Source organism: Dermacentor albipictus, chromosome 9, assembly GCF_038994185.2.
Source record: "Dermacentor albipictus isolate Rhodes 1998 colony chromosome 9, USDA_Dalb.pri_finalv2, whole genome shotgun sequence".
NCBI classification, from domain to species: domain Eukaryota; kingdom Metazoa; phylum Arthropoda; class Arachnida; order Ixodida; family Ixodidae; genus Dermacentor; species Dermacentor albipictus.
Window position 1 is genome coordinate 103,790,478 of NC_091829.1, and position 20,066 is coordinate 103,810,543.

The 20,066-nt window shown below is 44.9% G+C and overlaps 1 protein-coding gene across 1 annotated transcript in view; it reads right to left on the reverse strand.

Annotated features, from left to right (window-relative positions):
• LOC139049599 (phospholipid-transporting ATPase ABCA3-like) overlaps positions 1-20,066 on the reverse strand; it is a 344,592-nt gene that overhangs the window by 193,257 nt on the left and 131,269 nt on the right. The window contains exons 7-10 of the transcript XR_011508412.1: positions 14,980-15,171; positions 13,831-14,018; positions 11,811-11,939; positions 8,446-8,563 (exon numbers count right to left, since the gene is read on the reverse strand). The gene's annotated coding sequence lies outside the window, so the exon portion shown is untranslated. The remainder of the gene's footprint in view (positions 1-8,445; positions 8,564-11,810; positions 11,940-13,830; positions 14,019-14,979; positions 15,172-20,066) is intronic.

Sequence of the window (20,066 nt, forward strand, 5' to 3'; positions counted from 1 at the left end):
CATTGATATTAGAAATCGTTGTAGTGCCCCAGACAAGATGACAATAGTTTATATGTGGTAATAACAATGATTTGTGCAAAATAAATTCAATACTTTCTGGAAGAAAAAAACGCAACTTGCATAGTATTCCAGTCACTCGAGAGAGCTTACCAATTACCATTTCCACGTGAGTATTCCACGACAAATGTTGCTCAAATATAACTCCTAGACACTTAATGGAAGGAACAATAGGCAAAATGGAGTTGTTAAGCTGTAAAACGGTACTAGTGTCAATATTTCGATTTTTCGGCATAAAAAGTACAACCTTTGCTTCATTAACATTTATTGTTAATGAGTTCGCGATACTCTAACATGATTATTTTGGCAGCACCTCGTTGGCTTTAATTATGAGATCTTCAGCATTTTTTTCGGTGACAAGAATTGTAATGTCGTCTGCATATGCAATAAATTTTACGTCTTTGTCAATAGTCACTAGATCATTAATACAGATACAAAAAAACAAGAGGCCCAAAACACTGCCATGTGGCACCCCTGCGATAAGTGGTTTCGAATCAGACGCGTAACTGTTTATAATTACGTGTTGCATGCGGTGTTGGATGTATGATTTTATTAACTTAAAAAAAGCGCCTCGGAAACCATAATAGTTAACTTTTTTAGTAGGGTAGCATGATTAATGCAGTCGAACGCATATGAGTAGTAAAAAAATACCTAATGTACATAGCTGACGTTCGAAAGAATCCAATATAATTTCCTTTTGTGTTGAAAGGGCAGTTTCAGTAGATTGACCTCTCCTAAATCCAAATTTCATGCTTGTTATTAATTTACAGTTAGTTATAATGGATGTAATGCGGCTGTGAATTAATTTTTCCAGAGAATTTCCAAAAATTGGCAAGACGTATATGGGTCTATAGTTAGTTAAATCGTTTTTATCGCCACCCTTGTGTACCACTATAACATTAGCAACCTAGAGGCGTTTTGGAAAAGTACAATCAGATGAAACAAGGTTATATATGTGTGTCAACGCCGGAGTGATTGCATCCAGTACGAATTTAGCAGGCCCAATTTCAAAACCATCGGCATCGCAACATTTACTATTTCTGATAGATAAGAAAGTGTCGATTATTTCCCTATCTGTCGTAGGAGTCAAAAATGCAGATTGGCTGGTCCTTGTAGTTAGATATTGCGAACAATTTGGATCGTGAGAACTCTTTGCTAAATTGGTGAAATACTTCTTGAAAGATTCGGCTAGTTTCTTTTCTGATATTGCGTTGCCATTAATTGTAATTTCTCTAATAGTCTCACTACAACTGCTTCGTCCAAGAACTGTGGCAATACGCTTCCAAACAATATCTGTCTTTTTCATAACATCAACAGCATCCTCCTCGCGCATGCACTCACACAAGCATACATGAATGCATATTATGCATATATATATGTAATCATAAGAAGCCAACAAACGAAGACACCAAGGATAACACAGGCGAAATTACTTTTAGATATTAATTGAATTAAACAAATCATAAATTATTCGAAATGAAAGTGGATGAAAAATTCGTGTCGCCGGTGGGTAACGATCCCACGTCTTCGCATTACGTGTGCGATGCTCTACCGATTGAACTACCGCAGCGCTGTTTTCCCATCCATTTTCCGGGGTATTTGTGTGTTACTGCTAGAACTATTTTCCCTCTTACCGCTAATTCATTGACCGGCTTCATAAGTACCAGTTTCTTCCGTTCCCTCCTCAAGAGGAATTCCAGATCAAGCTACAGAACAGGTATTCGGCTTGAACTCAGGAAGAGGACCTTAGTGTTGAAGCAATGAACGAGAATCGTTTGGGCATCATTAAGGAGTATGCAATAGAAGTCGGTGGTAACTTCGTTATACAGGATACCGGTAAGCTATCGCAGGAGACGAAAGGTCTGATTAAAAAACGCCAATCTACGAAACCTCTAACCCTACAGCTAGAATAGAACTGGCAGAACTTTCCAAGTTAATCAACAAGCGTAAGATAGCTTACATAAAGAAGTATGACATGGATATAATTGAGCACGCTCTCAAGAACGGAGGACGCCTAAAAGCAGTGAAGGAGAAACTAGGAACAGGCAAGAATCAGATCTGTGTGCTAAGAGACAAAGCTGGCAATATCATTACAAATATGGATGAGGTAGTTCAAGCGGCTCAGGAGTTCTACCGAGATTTATACAGTACCAGTGGTAGCCACGAAGATAACGGAAGAGGGAATAGTCTAGAGAATTATTGATATCGCACAAGTAACGCCGGAAGAAGTAAAGAAAGCCTTGGGAGCTATGCAAAAGTGGGAAGGCAGCTGGGGGGGATGAGGTTACAGCAGATTTATCGAAGGATGGTGGGCAGATTGCTCTAGAAAAATTGGCCACCCTGCATACGCAATGCCTCATGACTTCGAGCGTATCGGAATCTTGGAAAAACGCTAACATATTCTTAATCCATAGGACAGCGGACGCCAAAGACTTGAAAAATTATAAACCCATACACTTATGGTCCATTGTCTACAACATATTTAATAAGGTAATCGCAAATAGAATCAGGAACACCTTAGACTTCTTTCAAACAAAGAACCAGGGAGGATTTCGTAAACGCTAATCCACAATAGACCATATTCGCACTATCGATCAGATGATAGAGAAATTTGCGGATTATAACCAACCCTTATACAAAGCGTTCATTGATTACGAGAAAGTGTTTGATTCAGTCAAAATCTCAGCAGTCATGCAGACATTATGGAATCAGGGTACTCGAAGATATCTATAGCAGTTCCACAGCTACCGTAGTCCTGCCTAAACAAAGCAACAAAATCCCAATAAAGAAAGGCGTCAGGCAGGGAGATACAATTTCTCCAATGCTACTCACAGCGTGCTTGCAGGAGGTATTCAGAGACCTGAATAGAGAAGAATTGGGGATAAGAGGTAATGCAAAATACCTTAGAAACTTGCGATTCACTGATGATATTGCCTTGCTTAGTAACAACTCAAGGGACCAATTGCAATGCATGCTCACTGACCTGGACAGGGAAAGCAGAAGTGTGGGTCTAAAAATTAATCTGCAGAAAACTAAAGGAATGTTTAACAGTCTCGGAAGAGAAGAGCTGTTTACGATAGGTAGCGAGACACAGGAAGTGGTAAAGGAATACATATACTTAGGGCAGGTAGTTAACGCGCATCCGCATCATGTGACTGAAATAATCAGAAGAATAAGAATGGACTGAAGTGCATTCGGCAGCCATTCTCAGATCATGAAAACAGGTTGCCGTTATCCTTCAAGAAAAAAGTGTATAACTGTGTCTTACCAGTACTCAGCTACGGGGAAGAAACCTGGAGGCTTACGAAAACGGTTCTACATAAGTTGAGGACGACGTAACGAGCTATGGACAGAAGAATGATGGGTGTTACGTTAAGAGGTAAGAAGAGAGCAGATTGGTTGTGGGAATAAACGCGAGTTAATGACTTCTTAGTTGAAATCAAGAAAACGAAATGGGCATGGGCAGGGCATGTAATGAGGAGGGAAGGTAACCGGTATTCATTAAGGTTTACAGACTGGATTCCAAAAGAATGGAAGCGTAGCAGGGGGCGGCAGAAAGTTATGTCGACGGATGAGATTAAAAAGTTTGCAGGGCCAACATGACCACAACTACCATATGAGCGGCGTAGTTGGAGAAGTATAGGTGAGGCCTTTGCCCTGCAGTGGGCGTAGTCAGACTGCTGATGATGATGACTAAAACTAACCCTGGGAGTGTTAGCCAGCGCCACCACTCACAAACTCTGGTGGCGGATGTTGAATCCCATCTGCCGCAGGCGTCACGGCCCGTGGTAGTAGCGAGCTCACCAACATCGCTCGAGGCCGAAATTACTGAGGGTCAGCAAACTCACCTTTACCTTTGCCGCATAGATCGCAGTAGCTCTGCTAGGTCTTCTTCTGTACGATACATCAAGGTACATGTTGTAGGCACGGAGATATCCGCGCTTCTAGATACAGGGGCAGCATCTCTCATTGGAGACGACATTTTTTCACTTGTGCCAGACACGTAAAGTGCAACTCGCACAATGTAATACGTGCTTGAGAGTTGCTAACGGAGCGGCAATAACAGCACGAGCTACGGTACGTTTCAAGCTCTCTCTTACGATGAAGTTGGGGTGAATCTCAGCACAACGCATTTAGAACATTGACCAGTGCAATCGCTGAGACCACAGCGCTAAAACTTGCCGACTTAAACAAGGCGTTTGTGCAGCATACAGACGCTACCGACTATGGTCGAAAAGCTGTGTTACTACAAGAATTCGAAGATGACTTGCGCCCAGCTGCGGTCACCAGTCAAACTCTAACACCCATAGAAAAAATACACTGTAACTGAGCGCGGATGCTTTGCCATCGTATTCGCGCTTTAAAAAATTCACAAGTGCTTGGACGGTGGCTCTTTGGCTGTCGAAACAGACGACATGGCGCCTGACATGTCAGAGTTCATTTAATCTAGAACGCCGTCTTGGTCGTTTGGTATTAACGATGCATGAATATCATTTTACCTACGAACATCGCACTTGCACACAAAACAAAGTTGCTGGTGCGCTCTCACGTGCGCCTTTGCCCATGCCTTCTTCCTCGCAGGAGCCACCTTATCTCCTTGCTGCTGTCGACGCGCACCCACGATTGGGTGCCTTGGTCAGCAGAAAGCGCCTACTCGAAGCACAACACAAAGAAGGCCTCTGCCAGCGTGACCTCAAACAGCTATGTGGCTCTAGCGCGCAAGCATCTACCTACTGCTTCGCTGCTTTCCACAAGCTGACCGGAATGACGGTAACTCCCCCTTTCGCATACCGATCATGAAAAGTCGAAGAACAGCGTTGATTACTTCCACGACTTAGTTTTGGATGCAGTCAGAGTTCTGCCAGCAAGACTTACGATGAGTTACGAAAGCCTGCTACTTGGCCATGCATGCAGCAGGATGTTTTACGATATCCACGAACCACTTTGATTTGTCAATGAGTAAAACCGCGTGGTGGTCTGCCTTCGGCCTTGATGCAGTCAGTTCTTAGTCAAATCTCCTGGCAAATTGTCGCATGTGACATAATGAACCCTTTATCCCGTACTCCGCGGGGCAAACGCTATTTATTAGTGGTTACCGACCACTTTACGAAGTGCGTTGACTTATACCCATTGCACTCACTCATATTACGGAACATTTGGCACTTTCTTCTCGATCTCGTCTCGCGTTTTTGTTTTCCACGATAACTGATTACCGACAACGCCACGTACTTCACGAGTCGCCCACTGGCGAAGCGTGTTCTGCATTCGGCAACAAACAAAAAAGCGCCATACAATCCAGAAGCTAACCTACTCGAACGCATACACAGAAATCTGCGGCCACTGCTTATAGCGTATACCGCCTATCATACCGAATGGAATGCTAAGCTCTCGGAATTGGCATTTGCGACGTGCACCACGGTCAGCCGATCCACTGGTTCTAAACCTGCGTATTTGACCTCTGTCAGGGAAATTTCATTTTCATCAACCCATACGTTAGTACAGTCACATTCGGCCTATTTCGATAATTAGTCAATGCACGATGTAAGCGGCTTACAACCGCTATCACTGCTGTTCGGGAGCAATAGCATAATGCTCGGGTGGAACAAACATGCCAGTGGTACTCACAGCGCCGTGTCGTTCGGTACGAACGCGCTCTCAACGCCAGTACCGCCAGTGTCGACGCATACACAACTGGTTCTCCTTCTCGCCGTTCACTGTCAGGTGGCCGTCGCAGGTGGCAACCTGGACGGCCCTTGATCGCACGAACAGCTCCGTTGCCAGGGCCTTCTCACATGTAGGTATCCCTCCGAGACGCTTCGAATCTACATACGAGAGGAAGCCCGCATACTCGGTCCTTTATGCCGCGTTCCAGAAATATCTCGGGGCGCTCATCAAACGGGATCTCTTCACCGGGCCAGGCTCGCCACTGCTGCACTTCGCAATCCTGGCCTTCAGCTGCCGGTTCCAGGAACCGTGGAGGCCGGTGTTGCTCTCCTCCGGTCCCTGCCACCACACCTTCTTCGAGAGGAGGCCTTCTACCAGGAACATCCGCCGGGTGCGGAAGCCCTTGCTACACCTGAGCCCCAAGCGTCCATGGAGGACCTCATCGACCTGTACATGGATCCGTGATCCACAGCGAAGGCAGCAGTATGGGCATGGTGGCTGCATGATCGCGCCGCTGTGCCGCCATCATCACCACATGAACATTGGTGCCTGCATCATGCGGCCGTGCCACGCGCAGAGAGTCTGAAGCCGGAGAGTGATGAGTGCCGACCAGGCAGCAGTCCAGTTGTTCTGGGGTATCAGGCAGTAAATGTTTTCCCTTGAATGGCTCTTGTAACCTTTGTCGCCCCTGAGTGCATCAGCTGGCCACTGCCCCTAAAGTCATGGACCTGAGCCCGGTATATATACATACATATATATTAGTCATATAATGAAAAGCCAACAAACACTGACACCAAGTACAACATAGGGGAAGTTGCATGTGCTTAATAAATGAAATAAAGTAATGATTGATTAATGGAAATTAAAGTGGATGAAAAAACAACTTGCCGCAGGTGGGAACCCAACCCACAACCTTCGCATGTCGCGTGCGATGCTTTACCAATTGAGCTACCGCGGCGGCGTTTCCCCATCCACTTTTTTGGGTATTTATGTGTACTAGTAGAACCCTGGGTGTGTTAGCCAGCGCCCCCACTCACAGACCTTGGCGGCGGATGTGGAACGTCTTTCTTGCCGCAGGCGTCACGAGAACGTGACGTGACGAGAACGTGACGTGAGAAGGTGAATTTCCATTAATTAATCATTACTTTATTTCATTTATTAAGCACATGCAATTTCCCCTATGTTGTACTCGGTGTCAGTGTTTGTTGGCTTCTCATTATATGGCTAATAAATATCGGGTCCCTCGGTTAACCCCCTTTCTTCGCGTCCCATACATACATATATATATATATATATATATATATATATATATATATATATATATATATATATATATATATATATATATATATATATATATATATATATATATATATATAACCTAGGAAGCCAGCAAATGACGACAACAAGCACAACATAGGGAAACTTATTGTGCTATTTCAATTAAAGCAATCGGAAACTAATGGCAATGAAAATGGATGCAAGAGCAACTGGCCGCACGTGGGGAATGATCCCACCACTTCTTCGCATGACGCCTGCGATGCTCCAACCAACTGACCTACCGAGGAGCCGTTTTCTCATCCACTTTCTAGGGTATTTATGTTTTACTACTAGAACTAACCCTCAGGGTGTTAACCAGTGCCACCACTCACAAACCTCGGCGGAGGATTTGGAACACCCAATGTATACATCCAATGCACATATATATATCCAACACAAGTACATTAAGACCAAGTGGTAGCACTCCACTTCATTCCAGATTAGAGCTAGAAATCTGATTCGACATGTCTTTCCCGCCATAGATTTATAGCTCATCACCGTTCACAAAATTTTGAACACACTAGGTGGCCTCGTCCGAAATACTATAACTCAAAAGCAGCGACCACTACCAAAAGACGTCCCTAGCAAACGCGGAGCTAATGCAGGCCCTGCAACCAGAAAATTCCATGAAGGTAAATTGAGCGCCGCAGCCGTCCTGCGTAACTTCATCGACGTACGTTGGTGGCAGCGCAGAAAGGCCGCACGCCGCAGCTTCGCTGTATGCTTTACCAAGTGCCAGTGCGGTGACGTCACGAAGAAGCTACCCTTCAGTTGTTGGACAAGGTGACACCAACGGCCAATTCCAGTGATCGAACTGAATTTATACCTGCTCAAAGCTCTCGCGGCCTAATTTTCGAGTCCTGAAATTGCATTCAAAGCATGAATGTCCAACGAGGCCGAGTGTCCAACGGGACGGAAAACCCAATGAGTCGCATTACTGGCGGGACAATATGATGAACGAGCATGCATGTGGAATCGCAGATTCAGACAAATTCATGGAAGGTGCCATAAAGCCACGCAGGCTAATTAAGATGCATGGAAATCCTTTGACTTGGTGCATCCGGTAGCGGCAGAGACATCCGGTATTTGGGACGCTACATACAAATGAGTTAATAAATCAACCCTAGCGTGAATGTTATAGAGAAGCAATGAGAAAGGAAGCAGAAGTTATCGATTTGATACGACTGAAGGTGGCACTGCAATGACCAGCGAGAGAATTTCTATGCCACGCAGATGCACCAAGCGGGTTGTGGAGCAGGCTTCCTTTACTTTTTCGGGGGGGTTGGGGGGGGGGGGGCGTGCGCATTGAACTACTTCATTTTACGCCTATGGTCAGTGTTGTAGACAGTAATTTATTTCAGCTTTTCTTATTTCTGTGCTGCTAGGGTGAGTTCCACTGCTTACCTGTCAGGATGCTCATCAATGTAGTCTTGCCAGCTCCGTTGTGGCCAAGAAGCACTGTGATTCTCGTCTCGTACACTTTCAAATTAACGCCATTCAGTGCTGGCTTGTAACCATAAACCTGTTGAAAGGGCAGCAACGAAACGAAACCTTCAATTTTTTCATACTAAACTCGCAGACAACTTTCTGTGGCTATGAAAGGAAAGCTACGAAGGCAAAGCGTGCACTGCTGACAGCGATTCTCAAAGTATTCTTGCGTTTTAATCCATGCTAGTTTAGGCTGGGGAAGAGAAATATGAATATCTTGTTAGCAACAGTTAAATAAGACGGAACACACCTTTGAGTGTGAAGGTTTGCTTAATTTCAGGCTTCTTCCTTCCCCGTCTGAGAAAACGGAAGACCATCTCACGTGGAAGCAGAGTCAATTCAGCGTTTATTCCGAGCAAACAAAAGGTCTGCCAAACGCTGCCGGACTACTTGGCGAGGCGGATAAAGAGCACTATTGACTTGATTGTAAGCTTTTCGCGCTGAGACAAAGTTGCCTGTACTCTTTTTCAATGCCAGAGGTCCGTGATGTACCATCTACTGGGAAAACGACGCAAATGTGTTATTGAAAGCAGTGCTGCACTGATTGGAAGGAACAGGGGCATTGCAGAGGGTTAGTTCAATGTGCCTTGCTTTTAGTACCGGTAAAAACGCTTCAAAACTTTTGTGGGTTAGACCGCAGTAACAAAGGCAGTGCTCTATCGAAGAATGTTTTTTTTACCTATGAAATTGCCTTGTTGTAATCGATATCAATGCGGCGGTACTCAGAGTACCGAAGCGCATGTGTTGTGAACACTGCGCATCAAAACAGCCGCTTCTTGTTGCTGTGCAGTCGCTTTAAAGAGTTATTGGAGCGACTGCTTTACTACTCCAGGTATAAACCAAGAAAACGCTGGCTCCGTAAACCTGACCGTCAAGCTCAGCCAAGGTCAAACTGGGAGTTAGCCGGCCACAACCGTGGCAGCTACGTACGCTGCGTAGCGCCCATATCTTGAAAGTGATCTGCGATGTGTGTAAAGTGAGCGCTCACGCGGGATTCATCTTCAATGCTACCTGCGATGTGTACAAAGTGCGCCGAGTGCTGGTAGCTTCGTATGCGCTGTGGTTTCGAAGCTCAGTTCTCGTTGAAGCGATACGCATCATGGAGGTCCATTCGCTCCCTGCTGCTGCCGTGCCGAGTAGCGTCTGTGTGTTGCCCGGTAGTGCAATTGTAAAGCGGTAGTTGATGATGGCGCCGAACAGCGTCTGCGTCCTTTGCCAAATCAAGTAAAATCATGCTATTGCTCCACAAACTTGGTTTAACCGCTTTCGACTGCGGCAGTATTTTGAACCAAGGTGAGGGAAGGTTTGAAGGACTCTCTTTTTTGTTACTTAGCAATCAATTAAATATGGTATCTTGGGCTTGTATACATATTCGAGGTATCAACATCTCGTTCAGCAAAGTTAGCGAAGTGTTCTGGCAAAAAAGAATATAGCTCATTTGTCATGGAATCAAAGTGAGCTTTGAAGTAGTTTAGAATAATTTTGTAAGTTTTCCTAAATAAAACATGCGCCCGCCGAGGTAATTAATGTTATCGCGTGATTGCTTACCCCTGGCAATTATGTTTGTGGCGAGGCAAGATCAGGTGCGGTTTTAACAACAAGGTTGTTCGCAACTGTTGGGCTAAGACGTGTAAGGCATATGAACAAGCTGTGTGAGGTTAAATTCATGACAAAGATGTGAAAATTCAGTAGTCTGCCGTGCTGTGGTCAACAGTTATCGAATGACCGGCCCATAAAACATGAAAGTCGGCATACCCCGAAAACAAATAATGGCATGTTAGGCTACCTCATAATTATCTGGCTAATTACATCGTGAAGCTCCCTACCGAAAGAAGGAGCAGATGTTGGTCGATAACAAGCGCACAAGACCATTTCACCACTAGACGTAATCACCCGGATACAATGAACCTCCAAGCATGAAGCAACTGGAATGGTGTGAGGTACTGGTGCATTCCTAATAGGAATCTAAACTCCGCCACTCGAACGAACATCACGATTATATCTGTGCGTGTTGTAAGCCTTTTCGCAATCGAATATTTACCTGTCTTTCACCGCAGCCGATAGCCAACTTTCTGCGAAAATAACAACGTCGGCTGAGCAAGAATCAATCATGGACCTAGTGCCACACACTTTTTTAACATACTACGGGTATTTGTAAAGAACATAGATGTTTTGTTTCCTTTCGGTTGAACATCAGATAGTTATGAAGAATGCGGACGAGAGTTATATACAGTCATGGGGCTGCTGTCATGCACACATTCATTTCGGTAGGTATGGGTGGTCTCAGGTGTTCGTGCACTGGCAAGTCCAGTTCGCAAAAACGTTCGGCGGCGAGGCAGTACGCATAGGTCACTTGGTAATTATAAGCCTCTTAGCGGTAAGGGAACATGTATGGCCGCTATCTATGGCGTATGCATTCTTTTCTTGGTTGACGTGTAGCCCTACAGACGTCTACACGTAAATAGACACTAGCGTTCCTTAGTTTAAGCTTTCTTGTGACGGGACGCTCTCTTTGACCTTCAAGAACGAAATTTTACCATTTATTAGAAGGGTTTTACTGGCTACGAAGGATCCCAATTTGTTCGCTCGGCAGTCTGCATGGTCCCTTAGATCCATGCCAAAATACCGCGACAACAGATCACAAACGTGGGCTTTGGACTGTCGCCATGCTTCCGTGGGGAATGAGACCCCGTAGAATAGCAGGTTGTCACGCCTCAATCTGTCCTTGATATCGTCAAGGTGTGAATTCAGCGCCACGTTTTCGATTTGCACCGCTTCCGAAACAGCAGCGGAAGCTTCCACAGAGACCCGTTCGGACACTGCGGCCGCAGCAGTCTCCGAGACCGTTGTCGAAACCGCCTTTGCCTCTGCCTCGGAGACTGCGCTTGTAATCACATCCGAAACAGCCTTTGAAACTGCTTACCAGACTAGATTTTGGATATCTGCTGAGGTAGCAACGCCTCGAAACGATTCAACAGGCGATTCCACTGCAGTAATTCTAGCTCTTAGGTCAAATGCAGTATCGGCAAGCATGTCTTGGTTTCGTTAAATCACCAAGAAGATCCATTACCCCGGTATTACGGGCGTCAGGTCTCGTATATTAAGAGTTCATGGGACTTTAAGTAATTCAGTGTGCCATTTTTCGCGGTTTTCGCCTGGCGACCCGGGGTCAGTCTCAACGTCTCCGCTGAGCAGGAGCGTTTTCATGACAAATGCGCGCAGATCACAACCTGCGAGCCTGCTTGGAAAGAAATCTTTCTCCTGCACCACTCATGTCCTACCTTGGTCAGATTGTCGGTGGCGATTACAGCCTTGTTGCCAGGCGGCATTTCCTCAAATCGCTGGGCGTCTTGCTTGACCGTCATTTTTTCGGTTGTGGCTACAGCGCCTTCGCTTTTCCAATAGCTGGGCTGTGAACGTGAAGCACACGACAGACACATAGCTCATACGACTTCGAATAGAAATAAATGTAACCCACATGGAAGATTATATAAAGAAAGACAATCGGCTAAATTTACTTCGGCCACCGTGCGTTCGCAAGTTTTTGAACGGATGATCCAAAAGAGCAAATCACCGCGGTAAAAGTGTTCAATAAGCTGTTATAGTGGCTAAACATGTTGACTTCGATCAGTGGCCCAAAAGCCGCAACCCTCAGGGGCGCTCGTTAAATCGTCAAAAGGGTGACCGGACCAGGCACGGCGCAAGTTGCTTTCCCTGCAAGACAGGGTGCCAGCGTAACTGTCGTCCTATAGGGGACTAGTGCTGCAGTCTGGTGAAATTCTAATATGTCAAAACGTTTCGTAGGTGAAGCGCGAAAAATGGGGCACTGGTAGGAGGCCAAATAATTCAAAGCAACCTGTTTTCGAATAAGAACGAAACGACCTTTCTTCTCATGGTGTCTCACCAAAACTTTTCAGACAATTCTAATTGAGCAATTATTAGAGTTGACCGAGGTCAAATTACCTGCGGTGAATTGTGTGCAATCTAATTCCGAGCTGTGTCCTGCTTCTGTCATTCTAGGAACCAATACGCCCATATTAAACTTGTCGAACAATTTTCCTCATTTTTCTCTGACACTCTCTCCAAGCTATCATAAGAAGCCAACAAGCACTGACACCAAAGACAACTTAGGGGAAATTACATGTGCTTAATAAATGAAATGAAGAAATGATAAATTTATGGAAATGAAAGTGGATGAAAAAGCAACTTGCCGCAGGTGGGGAAGGGTCCCACAACCGTCGCATGGTTGTCGCATGGTTGTGGATGCAAAGGTTGTGGAATCGTTCCCCACGTGCCGCAAGTGGTTTTCTCATTCGCTTTCATTTCTACTTATTTACAGTTTCTTTGTTTAATTAACTAAGCACAAGTAATTTCCCCTATGTTGTGCTTGCTATCAGTGTTTGTTGACTTCTTATGATATGACTAATAAAAATCGGGCCCCTCAGTTAACCCCCTTTCTTGTTGTCTCTCCGTACTATGACCTTCTCCTGCAATCTCCCTGCCACCCGCTCGCATTAAGTAAAAACAAATTAATACATTCATAATTGTTTCACATCAGTACGCGTAATGCTGTTGGAAGCCAATGGAATTGGGTCGTTTCTAAACGAGCACTAAGTAAAGCCTTACCTTAGGAACTTAATAAATAGCGGGCACCTCAATTTACTTTGCAGCAATATTTAATGAACGTTTTTCAATGGTGGGGAGACGGCAGGGTCTGTAGTCATGTCAACGCGGCAGCATTAGTCACACGTTCCTAAATATGCGTCGCTGGCTTCGTGAGTCAAAAATGGAAACGGGGATATTCAGGACGCATTGAAAACACGAGGGATCGGGCTTAGCCTTCCTTTTAAACCTTAGCGCACTTCCACAAGCCTTGCAGATATGTCTTAAATATAAGCACTTAAGGCACGTCTACACGTGCTCCAAGGAACATATCCCCAGCAGTCAATAATCACAATATGTTCCCCATGGAAATTCACTGGAACTTAGTTTACCCATAGTTTTCACTTGAATGGCTCTTCTCGGCTTTGGAAGCGATCTGAAGCGAACGACTGCGTGTCATTTGCTTGTAATTGTCACTGAGGTTAGATTGTAATCTATTGAACGCAGAACGTAATTTGGAAACAGAAAGACGCTGCGGCAGCATCCTCGCCTCAAAGATAATATTTTGTCAGGTTCCGAAACAAACTTTGCGTTCCAGCTTCCTCGCTGTGTCGCCTTAGATACAGTTTCGCATATTTGTTCTAAGAAAATAAAATGAATCTTGATAAAATAAATGTCAAAGTACGCAATGATCTGTACCATAAGGCAGAACATCGGGCTTTGTCGATTATCGGTGCTCCAGGGAAGAACTTTCGAGAGGTACCATGCCAAGAACGCCATGACAACATCGCAGATAACCATGAATGCCCAAAGTTCCCCAATCGTGACGTTATCTTTGCCGAGTACTCCCCTGGTCACGAGGAACCATGATGAGCCTCCTGCAATATCTAAAGTTTTAAAAATAATTAGCTCTTTTTCGAACTGTGCAGACGCGCAGGTAATGTTTCATGCTTTAATGCATCCCTCTGCTGCATGTGGCCTTTTTATTTAAGAGCGCTATTCTCTCTACACTGCTCATGAGCACTGTAACATCTTTTATGACGTATATCCACCTCTGTCACTTTACGACAAATTTGTTGCTTATCTCATTTGAACGGAAGAGCGAATATGCGTACACTTCGAATAATAAATTCTCGAATCGAATATGAATCGAATAGCGGAAGCTATTCCATACGCATTCAAAACTTTCATTATTCGTATACGACTACTAACTTCATGTAGGAAGAACTGAATGAAATTCTGGGGCTTTACATGCCAAAAACTCTATTTAATTATGAGGGACACCGTAGTTTTGAACTCCGGATTGTATTTTAACCTCCAGGGGATCTTTAACGCGCTCTCATAGCAGGGCACACCGGTGCTATTGCATTTCTCCCCCATCGAAAAGCGGCCGCCGCAGCCAGGATTCGATCCCGCGAGCTCTTGCTTAGCAACGCAACCCCACAGCCGCTAAGCCACCGCGGCAGGTCCTTTAGAAAGAAGCTTTTGCTCGGGAGCTTTTATTTAAATAAGCGGAAATGGAATATTTTTTCCTACTTATGGACAGGAAGGTTTGTTGCGAACTTCTTTGTTTTTAACAACGCCGTTAATTCCTCGCTCAGTTTCTCATTTATTTAATTTTTACAAACACCATCAATTCCTGAAGCGTTATAAAGGGAGCGGTGACTCAGATTATAGAATGTAAAGTACACAGATTGTAAATATAAAGTAAAGTTAAAAGTAAATCAGCGTGCTTGTCATCAAAATGCCAGTGCTGAGGCTTTTGCACTAGGAGGAAGATTGAAACCAACGGTTCACCGATAACTTTTTACGAATACTTTCACAGCATATAACTGAGGCTATACAAACCTTCATAGTCTCGGGCGATGGAGACAATCCGTAGTAAAGAGTAAAGGGCACTGGTCGGCATAAGAGATGCGAGAATCTTGTCCATTTTTGAGCATATGAAATACTTGGGCAATGGCACAGCCCCCGCCACGTCTGAGATTATTGATGGAGCCACAAATGTTAACAGAATAGCGATGATTAACGCCACCCAACCTGTAAACAATGCAATTAGTAATTGTCGTACTTCTATTAGCGCGAGGCCAATGGTTACACTACAAAGATGCAAGTCCTTCCTTGAATAAAAATGTGCTGAATGCAAACTTTAAAATTTATATAACAACGTCTGTAAAGGCGCAAGCAAAATTTTCCATACTACGGAATCAAAACTATGAAAAGTTTCTCAAACGCAGCTTCGTAACATGGGATAATTTAGGTAAAATACATTAGTCTAACACACATACGTAGGATGTAGAACTTCGTTTCAGCCCACATGCGCAAGCTGCGAAGTAAGAAAATTTGACAGTGCACTATTAGCATTAAGACTTTTACCAACGACTGCATATTAAAACTGTATCCCAGACGTCAGAAACCATACACGTCAGCGATGAACGCGTCATTCTTATAAGTGCGCCGCGGGTTCAATATAACAATGTGTCGCATTCGCCGCATACCGCACGGACAGCGAATTTCTTGAAAAATCTTTAATCTTGTGCTTACCTCGCACTCAATCAAGCCAAGTCAAATATACTATAATTTTCCAGATGCAACTGAACTGACTCGATCTCACACTGTGCCTGAACGACGTTTTGAAAGCATCCCTTTTTTTAAGTTCTTTAATAGTAGCAATTAGTTATTTATTTAAAAACAAAGAGCAGCTTCTTCTAGTGACCAAGAAATCAGTCATTGAATTCGAAGGAAATGACCGGATAGTCAATGTGCTTTCCGCTGCTCGTCCAATACTGTGTTTCGCCTTGCCGCGCATTCGCAATCAAAGCCTGCCCAGAGGGGCAAGTGCAGCGGCAATGATTCTGCTCAATGTGCATATCGAATGCTACACACTCAAACATCGCTCCTGCCCGTCAGATCCACTGTCGTTGGAAATTTTCAGAGGTGGTGAAGTGTGATGGTGCCTTTAATGTTGGAAACATACTTGGCTCAGGTCATTCAGGGGGAGACTGGAGACAACACTGTTGACAACACTTTGTATTTCTTGCATGTGCTTCTTTCCTCTGAGGTGGTCCTGAAAAAACTAAGGTCCAGTATCCCTGCCCCTGAGTATGGCGCACCGCACATTCACACTCCGGCGAACCTGGCGATTCCGTTGCCGCCGCCACAATATGTTATATTTTGTTACCGATAATGGGCGTTGTGAACACTCATGATGCCATTCCGGCCAAACAGAAACTCCTCTGACCAGATTACTTTTTTGCAAGGACTCCATTTCATCATCAATTACGATCACCCCCATGTTGCAGAAGTCAACCCGCTTTTCAAGATCTACCTCAGTTAAATCCTGGTGAAGGCAAACAGGGTATAGATGGAAGCTATGCTTTCTCATCACATTTGCGACTGTTCCGAATCTGCACCCGCACTCGTCGGCAATCTGTCGGATGCCGAGTTCTGGCACCAGCGTTACGTACGAGATAACGCCTATTTTGAGGAATTCATCGATCTTTTTTCTAGTCTATTTATAATGGCGGTATGATCCTGTTGTGTGGAAGCGCTGAAACATGTTTGTGAAGGTTGGCGTATCTTGAAGGGGACTCTGTCAGTGGCAAGCCGCGTGCAGCTAACAAAGTCTTGCCATTCGTCGCAGTCATTGCAAGTACCGCGTCTATTTTTTTGTTCCGTGGAACAACTCGTCCGGGCCGAAGCAGCCATGTCAGCACAATGGGTCTCAAAGTGGTTGTTCAAGCGAAGCTCGTATTGGCTCACAAGTCTCAGTGGTAGTGTAGTCAGGCAAAAAAAAAAAAGTTGCTCCCATAGAAGAGCACTAGCGAGAAAGCGCGTACAATAGGGCGGTTTGATTGGTTGCGCACTCACGCCACGCGCACCACCAATCAGAGCCATCTTGCTTCCGCCGGGGAAGGAAAGGCCAGGAAATGGTTGCACACGCGCTGCCCTCCTCCCCCACTGGCTTCATTTCCGTTCATTTTATTCTCAGAAAGCGGATGTGATCGCCATACTGCGTGCCCCGGAGAAACAGGCATCCCTCGACGAGTGGCGGCGAGAAATCGCACGTGAAAGGGCTCGCTGTGGGCGCGACGATCGAGCCGTTAGAGCGGCCCGAGCTTAGGAAATCCGACAGAAACGAGAAGAAGATCCCGAGATGAGGGAGCGGGAGGCCGAAGCCATCCGGCACCGTTACCTGTGGATTACTTAACCGCGGCGAAGGTCAGGTGCATGCAGGACAAGCTTCCCTTACCCCATCTTCAAAGAGTTGGTCATTTTTTATTGTATTTCAAGAGATGCCGCTATGGCGTACTCAGTATTGTAGATGACTGCGAATCTAACATGGTGACAAAATTTGGGTACGATGTCATGTCGTACAAAAACATGCCAAGAACTTATCTTCCATTATCGCCCTTATCAGCACAATTCATAGTGTCGAAGCCACATCGAGCAGTAGTTCCTTCACTTCGCCAGCCGAGAACGAAAAAGGAACAGATGTCATCGTTACCTATGCATCCACCCCATTGTCAGACCAAACGCCGCACGCTACAGCCGCGACACGTCAGGGAGAAGCTTTGCGCCGATTATCACTGTCTTGCATGCGTGATCATGCAAACAGAAATGAGAACGTCCAACTGGCTGTCTTGCAACACAAGCATGCCAGAAGAATTCTGGCAAGTGGAGCTGTGTGGCAAGTGGAGGCAAGTGGAGCTGAATTCTGGCAAGTGGAGCTGTGGAACTATTCAATACAAACAGGCCCGCTTACCGCAGCTACCAGAAAGTTCCTTATTCAATCTTACTTTTTCCGCCGGCTGGCAACGATAATTATCTTCGCAGCTGTTGTCCCCCTCGCCACATGGAAAGGTGGACTTCATGCATCTCTCAGCGCCTAGTCCTAAAAGAAAACTGGGAAATCTAATTTTGATCACCTCGTGTGTTGTGATGGCAGTGTCGATACGCCAACCAGGAGGGTAGGCAGGCACTCGCAATAGACAAATGTTTGTCACTCACTTCACGTAAGGACCAAAACAATTACTTTTACCAAGTTCCCGCACCTGTCTGTGAGTAAGACAGGTTGGCGCTGCCATAGGGTAGAGCAAGCACAGCTGGATCACGTGTTTTCTTTTTCTCCTACTGTACAACTTTTCGGTTAATGGTCACCATACGTGTCGGTCCTTGTTATTCTACTTCTCCGTATGCCCTGTATGTTTAGGTGGCGTTCCATGAGACCGGTCATCGTCATCCTTGTCAGCCTGTTTTTATGTCCACTGCAGAACGAGACACCCTCTTTCAGATTTCCAATTAACCCAATCTTGAGCTAGCCGATTCCAAATTGTGCCCGCAGATTTGCTAATTTCATCACCACACATACTTTACTGCCACCCTCGACTTCACTTCCCTTGGCGTTCCCTAACTTTAATGGTCCACGGTTATCTGCCTTACGCATTACGTGGCCTGCCCAGTTCCATTTTCTTTCCTTTAATGCCAATTTCAACATCGGCTATCGTCGTTTACTCTCTGATCTACACCGCTATCTTGTCTCTTAACGTTATGCCTGGCATTTTTCGATCCATTGCTCCTTGTGCTGTCCTTAACGCCGTTTCACACGTCTTATTGCCCCATATATTAGCTCCGCAAGAACGCAATAATTTTATGCGATTATTTTCTACGACAATAGTAATCTCCCAGTCACCATTTGGCAATGCCTGCCGTGTGCACTCCAACTAGTTTTTTATTATTCTCTTAATTTCCTTCTCATGACCAGTGTCCCCAGTGAGTAATTGACTTGCACATGCTCTGAGGACGATTGACAATAATGAACTGCTGTTGACATGCCAGGCTATTTAATACTGCATATTGTCTTCTGAATTTTAATTTCCACTTATACTCGAAATTTAATTTTCAACGATACTCTCAGATTTTCTCGGTTAAGGTCCTGAGTACTTCTTTGAATTCACCTCTGTGTTGCTGAACAGGAATAATATCATCTGCGAACCCAAAGTTGTTAAGTATGCACCACTGATTCTTATTTCTAAGCCTTCCCAGTCTAACAGCTTTAATACATGTAAGGATGCAGTGAATACAATTGGAGATGTTGTTGTGCAATGTTACCTGACCCCTTTCCTTGTATGTAGTGTCCTACTTTTCTTGTGCATATGTGAGCTAACTGCAATATGCTTGAAGAAATTTAATTCCAAATATATTCACGTATGTCTCCTTGCCTCCTTGATTAAGAAATACCTCCATGACTGCTTATATCCCTACTGAATCAGATGCCCTTTCATTATTTGTGAAAGCCCTGTGAAGGTGTGCATTGCGCTCCAAACTTTCTCAATTATCTGATTTATGATATGGGCGTGATTCATTGTAGAATATCCTTTTCGGAAGCCAGTGTGTTCCCTTGGTTTATTGAAATCAATTGTTGACCTCATTCTACTGAACCGGTATTGAACAATGAAATGCAAATTCAGCAGTTTTTAGGTCCAAACCAAAGATCTGATTATGAGGGACGCCGTAGTTACTTCGACCACCTGAGGTTTGTTAGTACGCACAGAAGGCGTCGACCGAACATCGATCAGACAAGCGGTGTACTTGGGTGCCCCACCTTTCGGGTTACAGTGATTCACGTTTATTTCTGTTCCAAGCGAACCAACAGAAACAAAATCGTTATCGACCTTCACCCTGCACAAACACCTATACACTACTATGGTTAAGTGCCGGTGCAAGTTTTGCTCCCAATGCAGTTTGTTGTGAGTGTTCGAAATCTATCTGTGCCGGCACTCTTTTACAGCACTCAGTTGCAGTGCACACATTTGTGTGCCCGATTACTTTTGCCATTTATATCCCCGATGGTGGCAAGAAAAAACGGGCGCACAAGCTTCGGGTGAAATGAACCCTGCAGGTATATACCGTGTGCCTTGACTACACTCGACGTA